Genomic DNA, 13810 nt, shown 5'->3' with positions numbered 1-13810 from the left:
AGCACTCGGGAGGCTGAAGCAGGAGGATCACAAGTTCAAAGCCAGCCTCAGCAATTTAGAAAGCCCCTAAGCAGCTTAGTGAGACCCTGTCTCAAAAAAAAAAAAAAAAAAAAAAAAAAAGGGCTAAAAGATCTAAGGATGTGGCTCAATGGTTATGTTATGGGCCAAGCTATATGGGCAATAACCAAACAGACTTCATTTTACCCTGAGACTTCACGTCATATAAGAAATGCTTCTCAAGGGAAATTGCATGGAAATGAAGGGAGACCCTCATTGCTATACAAAATTACATATAAGAGGTTGTGAGGGGAATGGGATAATAAACAAGGAGAGAAATGAATTACAGTAGATGGGGTAGAGAGAGAAGATGGGAGGGGAGGGGAGGGGGGATAGTAGGGGATAGGAAAGGTAGCAGAATACAACAGTTACTAATAGGGCATTATGTAAAATTGTGGATGTGTAACCGATGTGATTCTGCAATCTGCATTTGGGGTAAAATTGGGAGTTCATAACCCACTCCAATCTACTGTATGAAATATGATATGTCAATAGCTTTGTAATGTTGTGAACAACCAATGGAAAAAAATAAAATTAAAAAAAAAAAAAAAGAAATGCTTCTCCCATGGAAACACCTGCCTCTGTACCCATCAACAATTGCTTAGCATAGCATGTTTGGCAACACAAAATGACAATTCTTATACAATGTAAAATTGTTCTCTTTTTGGTTCCCATTTTTCTTGGGCAATGTACCCTTTCAGAGATTGATTGTCTATATGTGTTAGTAACCATTCTTTAACTTGTCCTCAACTAAGGTCGTTTTGACCCATTTCCCCTTCTGCTTATGATCTCATAATGTTTGTTTATGGTTTTGAATCATAGAAACAGCCACTTATGATTAATATGGTTTTGGACTATACAAGGTGTACTCAAACCCCAGGGAGGGATTGAAGGATATAGACTTGCAGGCTGCCCCTTGGCCCACCAGCTGATATATCTGAACCACCAGCTGGTGAATAAAGATGGTTCTGTTTCCTACTTTAGGATCAACTCGGTGATTTATTGCAATCTTGACATAAGTAAATGTTCCTGGGTTCAAAACCTGCTACTAAAAAAAAAAAAAAAAAAAAAAAAAAACCAACAACAGCAACAACCAAAAAAAAAAAAAAAAAAAAAAAAAGAAAGAAAGAAAGAAATTCACTAGTATAGAGAAAAAGATGTGCCTTATACAAAGAATGTCAATCTTATTTTCTGAGAACTACAAGTGAACACTGCAACAGGGTACCCCTTTTCATCCATCTGTTTGACAAGAAAACCTGAACAGTGAAATGTGGTTTTTAAAAGCATGAACCCTGGAATTTGAAACCTGCTGAGCTGACCAGTTGCATCACTTGGGCAAATTTGTTGATCTAAGTTTTTCTCAATTTTCTCACTTATAAAGTGGTGATGATAATAATAGTACTGTACTTATCAGATTTTTATAAGGAGGAAGTGGTTTATTGGGTGTAACTCGAGTATATAGCAGACACTAACATGAGATTACTATTTCATTGCATCATGAAGTTGGGAGATGGGACAGAGCCCATCTCTGTCCCATTATTTGTGGGACAGTAAATTCATTCATCCCATAGAGAGGATCATTTGCGAGGATCTTTAGAAATTTAAAAAAAAAACTGATGATGCAGTAAATCCACTTGTAAATATAGATTTGACAAATGTAGCCACACCTGCTTTTGTGGGAAACAGTGTAGCCAAGGTATTCATTGAACCGTTCTTGTGCCAAGATTAGAAACAACTCACCTAATTCCATGCAAAGGAATTGGCTTAAAATGTGACTCATTGGTACAATGAAATTTATGAAACCATTTTAGTCTCTATATGAGTAAATATAGAGGATGATCCCTGTCATGTGCACAGGGATAAGAGTAGCTCGGCTCTCTAGCTATTGCTGATGTGAATTCTAGTGAAGTATTTCCAAGCAGAGTCTAATCACATAGCTCAGTGTGTAGTGTATTGCAAATGCCCAATGAGTGGTAGCTGGTATCATTTTATTATTTATTTTCTTAATATGGTAGAGATTCTGTGAAGTATCATTGCTTCAAGCCTTTGCCCATAAAAGCAACTCAGTGTCACAGCTGCTCACCAGACAGGTCTATCACCAGCAGCTGTTCCCCAGCCAACCTCAGTCATGGCTTACTGCCCAAGAGAGCATGCTTGAGAGAATCCTTACAGTCTTTTTTGTCTCTGCTTGTGATTACTTTACTGTGTTCACAGGACAGCAACTACTGCCATTCATCTCATGTGGCAGCCTTGGCTCTGAGCTAGGGAACAAATTGCTTCCTTGTGATACAGTGATAATGGCCTAATACTGTGAACTACATTCTCTGTTTTGAAGGATGCATAATAGTTTATTAAAATACAATTTTGATGCACAATGGTTTGAGCAGGAGGCATTCCCAATATAAGTCAAGAGCATCTGTATTTGAAAATAGATTCCAAGCTATTTTCTGAAGTCTATTTTCAAATGTATATTTTATCTAATTTACCATTTCTCTTTCTATTAATGTGTGTGCTTGAATCACTTTTTAAAGATTTATTATCATTTTCAGCCCTTTGAAGTTTGTTTATGATGACTTCAAAACATCTTTTTGATGCTTCTGGGATTTTGAATTGTTCTCAAGTATAAAAGGAAATGCACAGTTGTGGTGGCTTAAGCACTAAAGTGGGAATAGCCTCCAGTATATGACTCATGATTTGTCTTATTTTCCCTATAGGCAGGTCTTACACAACCAACAAAAGCCATATTTCAAAATCATAGACTGTGGTCTTCTTTCTCCTTGCCCTAGTTAAGCCCTACTTGATCACTCATGTCTTGGTTTAAGCAACATTCCTCTGACCACATCCTACCCTTGCCACAGATTGAATTGGACACTCCAGTAATGTATTTTCCCAGCCCCATGCACTTTTTCACCATACTGTTTATTCAATTTAAAGAATTAAATTATTCTGCATTTAATTTAAAATCTCTCTCTTCACTGCCCTCTAACTTCCTTGTGGAGGCTGATAGTACCTTACTCTTACTTATATTCCATGCCTATGATAGTTCTTGGCTCATAATAAAGACACAAAAAGTATTTAGAAAATAAATGAATTTAAAAATGAATAAATAAGAAGATAAAAAATAAATGTGTGTCTGAGTCTCCAGCATCTTAACCAGCACATAGTGACACTCAATAAAATGACAGTCAATGTTTTTATTAGTTTTCATTCCAGATCAGATCAATTCATTGGGTGTTTAAGTTTGTTGAAGATGTAGTTATGATTTTATAAGTTGAAAGTTGCATATTTCTTCAAATATGTTGTTTCATATAGACAAATATTTCCCTCTTGTTGTATGTTACACACATAGAGATAGTATATGTTTATATGCATCTGTGAAATGTGTTAATGAAGACAGGAAAAATATATTTTATTTATTTTTAAAGTGCATTTATTTATGGCTCATCAGAAATGATGATATTTTGAAAACTTTTTCCCCCATTGAGATAATTTTCACAGTAGAATATTTACATAATGACAACACAGCAAAACTTCAGTAAGTCTTTCCCTTGGAACTAGAATACCACTACTCATCCTGACTTTTCATACACTTATCAAAGTTTCCAGAAATTGTATTTATCTTATCTTGAGTTGGGCTTTTTCAAGGGACAGATGGGCTGGGAGTTCACTCAGTCACCTTATTCATTCTGAACCTTGGTGCCAGTTGCACAACCTGGCCCCTCCCTCTCCTTGTAATGTGCTTTGGCTGCATCCAGCTGTTCACACGCAGCTCCTTGAAGAAGCCTGCGAGTCTTTGTGTACCTGTCTCCTTGGTCCTGGAGTAGCTTCTTCCCTCTTGTTCTTGGTCTTACTCTGATGGTCTTTTAAGGTTTGCTTAGACATCGTGGCCTTCAGGAAATCTTCCACCACTATTATTCTATTCAACATTTTTGTTATGTAGGGAAAGAAACCCCTTAAAATTAGATCATAGCAAAAGGGAGGGACATTATTTTAAGAAAAAGAAGCAGATAAAATCCAAAGACAGCCAGCAAGATAGACCTGAACCACACCAGTCCGGGGCAGTTCTTTAGTGTTCCTTCTATCTCTGCTTCTCAGCAAATGCCTGTCCCATGCCAGATTCTTCTGCTGACTCAACCCAGCAAGGTCTTCCTCTGGTCTACTTTTCTACATCATGACCTTCCAGCTACTTCTGTACAAACTTCTCAATTGACAGAAAACCTTGCAGCCCAAGCCAGAGAAATCTTAGTCACAACTGAGTCAGTGGATTGGCCAGACCTGTGAGACGGCTCTCTCTGCCCAAGTCAATCATGACCATAGGAAGAGGGCCACCACCCAGTATATGGGGACTGCCCCTGCTAGTGGCTGCCAGGGGAATAGTTTTCTAAAGTGTACTCAGGAGGCATAAGTAGTGATAGTCATGAGGACCGTGGCCCTCACTTTGAGTTTGGCACCTTCCGTATGGACACCAAACATGCAACCCTTTTGTGGAAATTAACTGTTAATATGTACATCTGTCTCCCCAGACTAAAAAGTTTCTTGTGAGGATGAGTCATCCCCCACCACCAACAGACACATTTATCCCCAGTGTTTCTAATACAGGCCCTAGTGTATGTAAGTGATAATAATAAATAAATGTGTATTCAAAGAGCTGGTATACTGATATTCATTATAAATATTTTAAGTATCCTCCATATTACTTTGGTAATTATATGCTAATAAATTAAATATATTAATATGATTATTTCTTGTCTTTCTGTTCTGGAATCCTAGAACCAAAGCCTTTTTTTTTTTCTACAAAATAAAACTTCATCCAGGCACAATAACACATACCTGTAATCCCAGCAACTTGGGAGGTTGAGATAGGAAGATTACAAGTTCAAGGCTAGCTTCAACAATTTAATAAGATCCTCAACAACTTAGTGAGACTGTTTCAATAAAAAATGAAAAAGGCCTGGGGATTTAGCTCAGTGGTCAAAGGTCATTGGGATTCAATCCCCAGGGCCAGTACTGTACCAAACAAACTGAACAAAAACAAAACCAACTTCAGTTTTCTATTGATGAAAGCTGTGTGAAATCAGACAGAGGATCTGGCCCTCTAACTGCTTCTTAAACAGACTTTCAACCAATCTTTCTGTTTTTGAGTCCTACCTTCACCTCCTCTAATGGAAATACCTGGTGCATCTTGGTCTGCATATAAATCTGGTTACATCTTAACTTTCTTCACTTTGGGGTTAGGGTTAATCTTTCTGGGATCTGCTAAAGCAATTACCAAGTATCCATCTGTTTTTCCATCTGATTGTTATTCTGGGCCTTTCCTCTCCAACTCCTTTGTTTGTGTGTATTTATGCTTTAAAAAAAAAAAATCTGTTGTTTAAGTGTGGTTTTGTAAGAAAAGGAAAGTAAATGTAAATGTTGGACCCATCACCTTTTCCCCAAAGTGGCTGTTGACTTCATATCATTTTTAAATTTTTGAAAATCAACTTTAGTGAGACAAATTTTATACACAATCTTTATTTAAAATTTTACATCTACTGTTGAGTGAGTTTTGATGTGTATGCAGTGAACATTCTTGTTTCTCACTAGAGCCACTTATTCTCCCAACCCATCTCATTTCCATTCTGCCTGTCCTTTGATGTCATTGTGGCCTCTTTTCTTTCCTCCCAGTCTATCATGTACATCATGTCTTGACATTATGGCCTGTGCAGTAGTTGTGGTTCCAACTGGGTCCTGAAAATGATATGCTGAAGTGCCAAGGCCAGGTACGCTGGAATATGACCTTAGTTAAAAGTCAGATCTTTGCCAGTGTGAACAACTAATGAGGCCATGCCGCATTTGACTGGGTTCTAATTCAATGACTGCAGTCTTTATTAAAGGAGGGAGATTTGGACACAGGCACAAACACAACAGAGGGAAGGCGATACAAAGACACAAAGGAAAGCCATGTGAAGATGGATGCGGGGATTACACAACTGCAAAACAAGGAATATCAAGGATTGCTTGAAACTACAGATAAAACATTTCTGTCCATATAACTCTGCTATCCCACTCCTTGGTGTTTATCCTAAAGAATTAAAGTCATCATACTATAGCAGTGTATATATATATCCATGTTGACAGCAGCACAATTTACAATAGCCAAATTATGGAACCAACCTAGGTGTCCATCATTGGATAAATGGATAAAGAAAATATTATATACATAATATATATGAGTTTTTTCAATCACAAAGTAAAAGCAAATTATGTGATTTGTAGAAAAATAGAAAAATGGCAGAAACTGGAGAAACTCATGTTAAGCAAAGTGAGTCAAACTCAGAAGGTCAAAGGTAAAATATTTTCTCTTGTAGGTGGAAGCTAGAGAGAGAAAAGGAGAAGGATGAGGTCAGGGGGAATCACATGAAAATCAAAGGGAGATCAGTAGAGTAAAGGAAAAGGACCAGGGTAAGGGAGGGGAGAAAGGGGAAATACTGGGGAATGAAAATTATATGGTTATGTTGTGTGCATGCACAAATATGTAACCATAAATCCCACCATTAGGTACAACTATAATGCACTAATAAAAATATGGAAGAAATAAAACATTTCTACTCCCCCCCCCAAAGTCCCCTTGTGGCCATTTACAGTGTATTCTCTCACTCCTTCCACTGTAGCCCTGCAAACACTCAACTGTTTTCTGTCACTATAGTTTTGCCTTTGTAGAATTTCATGTCAAATTGCTTACAGTGTTCCTTTACCCTTTAACTGTTAGTGTCTCTGCCACTTTTTCATGCACAGTATTGGGAACTTATAACTTCTTTCTTTTTCCTCCCAAGTCTGAGTAAAGATTTATAATTTTTATTAGGCTTTTCAATAAACATCTTTTGATGTCATTGATTTTCTTCACTTTTTTCTATATTCAGTTTTATTATTTTTTCTTTTCCTTATTACGTTTTCTTTCTGCTTATCAAATTTTCTCATCTTTTCATAAACAGCTCATCTGAGACTTTTTTCTAGGATATGTATTAACAATATGTTTTCCTATAAATATTAGTTTACCTGCATATTATAAATTTTGATAGGCTGTGTTTTCTTTTTATTATGTTAAAAATATTTTCCATTTGGTCTGTGGTATCTTCTTTGACCCAGGGGTTATTTACAAGTATGCTGTTTGATTTTCAAGTATCTGAGATTCTATTTTTTTTTTTCATTTTTAGCTTAAGTCTGTTGTACTCAGAGAATATAGTTTGAGTTCAATGCTCCTAAGTTTATTGAGGCTTATCTTAATACCTGTATTTGATTATGTTGCCACATGCATCTGCAAAGAATGTATATTTTGTTGGGTGTATTTGGTTCGTTAATTTTTGTTGGGTGGAATTTTCAATATCTGGAAACTCTATCATTATTTGATTCCTCCATAGCTGGATGTTGAGTTTGTTTGTTTGGTACTGGGGATGGAGACTGGGGCCTTCCAGATGCTGGGCAAGCGTTCTACTGAGCTACACCTCCAGCCCTCAATTCTTCTATGTCCTTGCTGATTTTCTGTTTCTGCTACTTAAAGAGGACTAGGGAAATCTTCAAATTTTGTTGTTAATTTGTCTATTTTCCATTTCAATTTTATAGTGCTTTGCTTCAGGTTCTCTGTTACTTGTTATATTCACATTTAGAATTATGTTGCCATGATGAACTCTCTCCTTTATTATAATAAAATGTCCTTCAACTTTGATAACTTTTTTTTGGTTCTAAAAACTATTCTTTTGATTTTATCATAGCACAATCATTTTTTTATTAGTATTTGCATGATATACCTTTTTTCATCTTTTCTGTCTTTACATTTAATCTTGTTCATAGTGTATAGTTGAGCCTTGACTTTTAATTCAATCAAAAAAACTATCTTTTTAATTGGGATGGTTCTAATCCATGTGTTAAATTAAATCTATCATTAATTTAAATTAATTAAGCTTAAATCTATGATGCTATTATTTATGTTCTATTTGCTTCATCTGGTTTTTTGTTTAATTTTTTCCCTGTTTTCCTTCTTCATTTTGATTAATTTAGATAGTTGATTATGATTCCATTTTATCTCCATTAATGGCATATATTAGCTCTCCTTTGTTTCACTAGTATTTATTTAATGTGTCACAACCTATTCTCTAGTAATTCCATGTGGCTTCACGTAGTCTATAAACTTGACAATAACACATTTCCATTTCAAGTTCTCATTCTGTGTGCTCAGGCCATGTCTTTTGCTCCTCGGTGTGCTATAAATCTCATGGAAAATTGTCATTAGCTCTGCTTAAATTGATTACATTTTAAAGAGATTGGAAGTGAAATGAATGTCTATAATTATCCAACATTTCAATTTTTTCTGTGAAGACCTAAACTTCAGTCGGGTATGATTTTCCTTCTGTCTGAAAAATATCCTGTAATATATGCTGCAGTATAACTCTTCTGGGGATAGGTTTTTCTCCATGAGTCTTGATTTTTGCCTCTTTTTGTCAAAGGCATTTTTTTCTGGGTAAAGAACTCTAGTTCGACAGGTCTTTTTCTGTGCTTCAGAAACTTCTGCACTGTCATCAGTTAACATGTATTCTGATGAGATGTCTGCTGTAATTCACATCCTTTCTCCTCTCTGTAGATAAAGTATCATTTTCCCCCTCTGTCTGTTTTAAAGATTTTTCTTTAATACTAATTTTTGGCAGTTTGATTATAATATGCATTGATTTTTTTCTTTATTTTGCTGTCTATTCTGCAGGCATTTGTTAAAATTATGGAACCTGGGATGATACTTTTCTTTAAAATTGGAAAATTTTGTTTCTTCAATTTTTAAAATCCCCCCCCTTTTCTGGAATTCTCTTATGTGTATGCTAATTACATGTCCTTCAGGTCCCTGATGCTCTGTTAATTTCTTTTTATTCATTTGTTCCCCTCTATGTGCTTATTTTGGATAATTTCTATTGCTCTGTCCTTGATTGGACTGCTTTTTAAATCTTCCATTTCTAATGTATTTTAAAGTCTACCTAGTCTGTTTTTCTTTTTAGATATTTATTTTTCATCTGAGAAATTACATTTAAATACATTTGGGTCTTTGGGACACATTCTACTTTTCTCTTCATCGTGTTGATGTTTTCCTCTAGCATTTTGAATATATGACGAACATTTACTTTCTTTTGAATGCTGGGGAACCCAGGGCTCTACCACTGAGTTATACCCTCAGCTTTTATGGAGAACATTTATAACAGCATATCTGAAATGCTTATCTGCAATTCTATCATTCCCATATTTTTCTGGGTCTATTCCTTTGACTCTTAATTCTTTTATTGTTAGGGCATTGCTTTGAATATTGTCTTAGCCATGATGGTTTTCTCTTTCTGCTAAAGTGATTTTTTTTTAAATATTGTGCTTATTTTAGAGTTTAAATTTTTTAAAATGTCATGAAATGGTTATAAAGTTCTTTACATATTAAGAAAAATTGTACAAAGCCCAAACCAGAAGATTTCACAGCTGAATTTTACCAAACTTTTGAAGAACTAATTCTATTTCTTCAAGTATTTTAAAAAATGGAAGAGAAGAAATCTCAAGACAAAAAAAATACAAATAACAATAAGAGTTGGAGAAGACAGGGCAGGAAAAAGCATACTCATAAAAAAAAAAAATGGAAGAGAAAGGAATTCTTCCGAACACCTTCTATGAGGCCAGCAATACCCTGATACCCACATCATGCAAAAATAAAACAATGACAACAAAAAACCACAGGTCAATATTCCTGATGAACATGGATGCAAAAATATCCAGCAAAATAATAATAAACCAAATCCAGTGGCATGTTTATAAGATGCTTCATTACCATGAGGGATTCATCTCAGTGATGCAAGGATAGTTCAACATACACAAATCAATAAATGCAATACATCACATTAACAGAATAAAGGGCAAAAACCACATGACTGTTTCAATATATGAAGACAAGGCATTGAATAAAATTCAACATTGTTTCATTATAAAAATGCTGAATAAATTAGGTATAGAAGGAATGTACCCCAAATTATAAAAGCCATTTATAAAAAGTCAATAGCTAACACACTGAATGGAGAAAAGTTAAATGCTTTCTTTCTATAAGATCTGAAACAATACAAGGATGTCCACTTTCACCACTTTTATTCAACATGGTGGTGGGATTCCTAGGTAGAGCAATCAGACAAGAAAGAAAGGATTGTGTCCAAATTGGAAAAGTGGAAGTCAAATTGTCACTGTTTGCTGCTGATGTGATCTTATGTACAAAAAATTCCCAAAACTACACTAAAAATCTATTAGGACTAATAAATTAATTAAAGAAACTTTCAAGATACAAAATCAACATACAAAAATAAGCAGCATTTCAATATGCCAATAACAAATTAATGAAATAGAAATCAAGAAAACAAGTCCATTTATAACAGCTACAAAGAAACCATAGGATTAAATTCAGACACAGTGAAAGATGTCTAAAATGAAAACTGAAACATGGATGAAATTACTGAGAGACATAACCATACTATCTATAGTGACCTTTAGATTCTGTGCAATCCCTATCAAAGTACCAATGATATGCTTCACAGAACTAAAAAAAGAAATCTTAAAGTTTATATGGAACCAAAAAAAGAAAAAAAAGCCAAAGACACTTTAAAGAAAAGAACAAAGCAGGAGGCACTGTACCACTTAACCTCAAATTATACTATAATACTATAGTAATCAAAACAGCATGGTACTGGCATAAAACGAGACACATAGGCCAAGGGAACACAATAGTGAGCTTAGAAGTAAACCCATACATCTGCAATCGACTAAGTTTTGTTGTTGTTGTTGTTGTTGTTGTTGTTGTTGTTTTGTATTTCTGCCCTTCAAGGGCTCATCTTCAAGCAGAGGGCCAACTCAGCTTTGACAAGGTGGTAAAATCATGCATTGTAAGCAGGACAGTCTTCTTTAAGAATTTTGAAAAATTTGTTCTTTTTAGAGATACATGACAGTAAAGTATATTTTGACAAATTACACACATGGGATATAAATTCCCTTTTTTTTTTTCAATCAATGCTGAGGGGAATACTGGATAATCAAATGCAGAAGAACAAAACCAGATCCTTATTTTTCACAGTGACAGAAATAAAATGTGTTAAAAATAAAAGGCCTAAAACTACCAGAAGTAAATAGGGGGCATGTTTGAGGACACTGGAAATGGCAAGGATATTTTGGACAAGACCCCAAAAGCACAGGAAATAAAAGCAAACATAGACAAAAGTGATTATACCAAACTAAAAAGCTTCTGCACAGCAAAGGAAACAATGAACAGAATGAAGAGCTATTCTATCTGACAAGCAGCTGAAATCCACAATATACAAAGAACTCAAAAAGCTCAAAGCAAATAAATAAATAAGCAGTAGACCTAAACTGACATTTCTCAAGACAGCCAAATGAACAACCGATATATAAAAAGTGTCAACATCAATAATCATCAGGGAAATACAAATCAAAACCACGATAAACTTCACCCCAATGGCTACCATTAAAAAAAGCTGAACATAACAACTGCTTGTGAGGATGAGGAGAAAAGGGACCCCTGGCAGACTCTTGGGGAGAATATAAATCAATAAAATCATTATAGAAAACAGTAAAGAGGCTCCTCAAAAAAATTAAAACTAGAACTATGAAGTGATCCAGCAACCTCACCCCTAGGTATACATCCAAGGGAAATGAGGTCAGTATGTGCAATAGACATTTGCTCACCCATGTTTTTTGCAGCACTATGCACAACAACCAAGGTAACAGATGAATGGGTGGAGAAAACATGGTATGTATATACTAAGGTACCACTCTTCCATCATAAAACCGAATGAAGTTCTGTCTTTGTGACAACAGGGATGCAAATGGAGATTATTGTGTTAAGTGAAATCAGGGAAGAACAAGTACAGCATGATGTCACTCATATAAAATCTAAAGAAGTTGATCTGTAAATTGAGAGTAGAATAGAGGTTTACTTTAGGCTGGGGAGAGCAGGGAAGAGGGACAGGGGAGTGAATAAAGATTGACCAGTGAGTACTGAGTTACAGTTAAATGAGGGCAAGAAGTTCTGGCTGCACATTCTGGTGGGTATAGATAACAGTAATAAGTATACATTTTAAAAAGCTAGAAGAAAGATATAAAGAGTTTTGTCATAAATGTTTGAGTAGATAGATATTTTAACCCAATTTAAGCATTACAAAATGTATGTTTGAAACAAAACATCACATGATAACTCTATGAATATGCATAATTTTAATTTTTATGGATCAGTTAAAAATAAATTTTAATTTTAAAAAGGAAAGATAATATTTATCTTTCATATTCACTCATTCTGTCAAAAATTATTTATTTGAATGGGTCAAGAGCCTAGGTAATCTTTGATAATCACCCATATTTTCTTAATATGCATTTATGGCTTTTTGCATATTTTTACATTTTTATCTTTTAGAAGTTTATTTTGGAATGGAATGTGAGAATGCCCATCATTTGGTTTCTCATGGCTTAAAGTATAGAGATGGATAGAGGTTTTAGTTGTTGCTGTTTTCTTTTGTTTTGTTTTCCCTATTCTCCATACCTTAAGAAAGAACAAATCTGTTGTTTTCTGGTCAGATCTCAGCATCTAATGCTCTACATTATGTCACCAGGACCGAAGGAGAGTATATTCTTATTCTTTGGGTCTCACAGCTACAATGTTATTCCCTGAATTCTGAGATTTCAGACTATACTACAACTAAGGAATCTTTGTAGCAAATATTCTCTCAACTCTGTGAGAGGGCAATGTGTGTTAGTTTTGTGTTACTGTGGCAAAATACCTGAGACAGGCAACTTCAAAGACCAAAGATTTACTTCAGCTAGTGGTTTCAATCCACAGTCAGTTTGTTACATTGCTTTTGGTTCCGTGGTGAGGCAGAAGGTAACCATTGGGAGCTCATGGTAGAGGAAGTTGCTCCCTCATAGTGACATGGAAGCAGAGGGGTTGGGGTATTGCTCCAAATATCTAACTTCCTTACATTAGGTCCCACATCCTAAAGGTTCCACTACCTCCCAACAAGTGCCATAGGATGGAGATGGAGCCTTCAGCACAAGGGCCTTTGGAGGACAATTAAGAGTCTAACCTTACAAAGTCCATCCTGATTGGACTTCAAGGAGGAGCCCATGGCTGAAAAGTCCATGTACTTGCCTGAGGCCTGGCCCTCTCTTTCCCAAGATCATGGCTAATCAGCTTTGATGAATTATGTTAGTAGAAAAAAAAATGGATATGTCCCATATTGCTAAATTTTTAAAATGTCAAGATCTTTCATTTTTACATATTTTATGTTGTTCTACATCTGCAGGGGCAGAACTGGGTAATCATTTTTAAAAACAAGTCTAACTTTTGATCTGATCCCGGATCAGTCAGAATTATCCACTTACTCAGAGGATGGGGAAGGAGATAATGTCGACTATTTATGCTAAATATAGAAGGATGAAAAGTTGTTATTGTTAGCTTTTGTCTATAAAAATAGAATTTTTATTTCTTAGCAAAGCAATAAATCAGGCCAGATGTTAAGAGAGAAAATGATGGCTAAATTTCTTAAGTTCCCACAAACATAGTAAGGGCGAGGCCATGGGAATAAAGGAGTCAGGAGATGATGTCCTGAAGTCCCTGCTACCCTAGGATGAGAGAAAGTTGACTCTGTGACTCGGTGGAGCACAGAAAGGAGAAACGTGAATAGAGTTAAGGGAAGCCCTCAGCTCATCA

This window comes from Urocitellus parryii, chromosome 8 (assembly GCF_045843805.1).
Source record: "Urocitellus parryii isolate mUroPar1 chromosome 8, mUroPar1.hap1, whole genome shotgun sequence".
Lineage (NCBI taxonomy): Eukaryota > Metazoa > Chordata > Mammalia > Rodentia > Sciuridae > Urocitellus > Urocitellus parryii.
Note: the sequence above shows the minus strand (reverse complement) of the source record.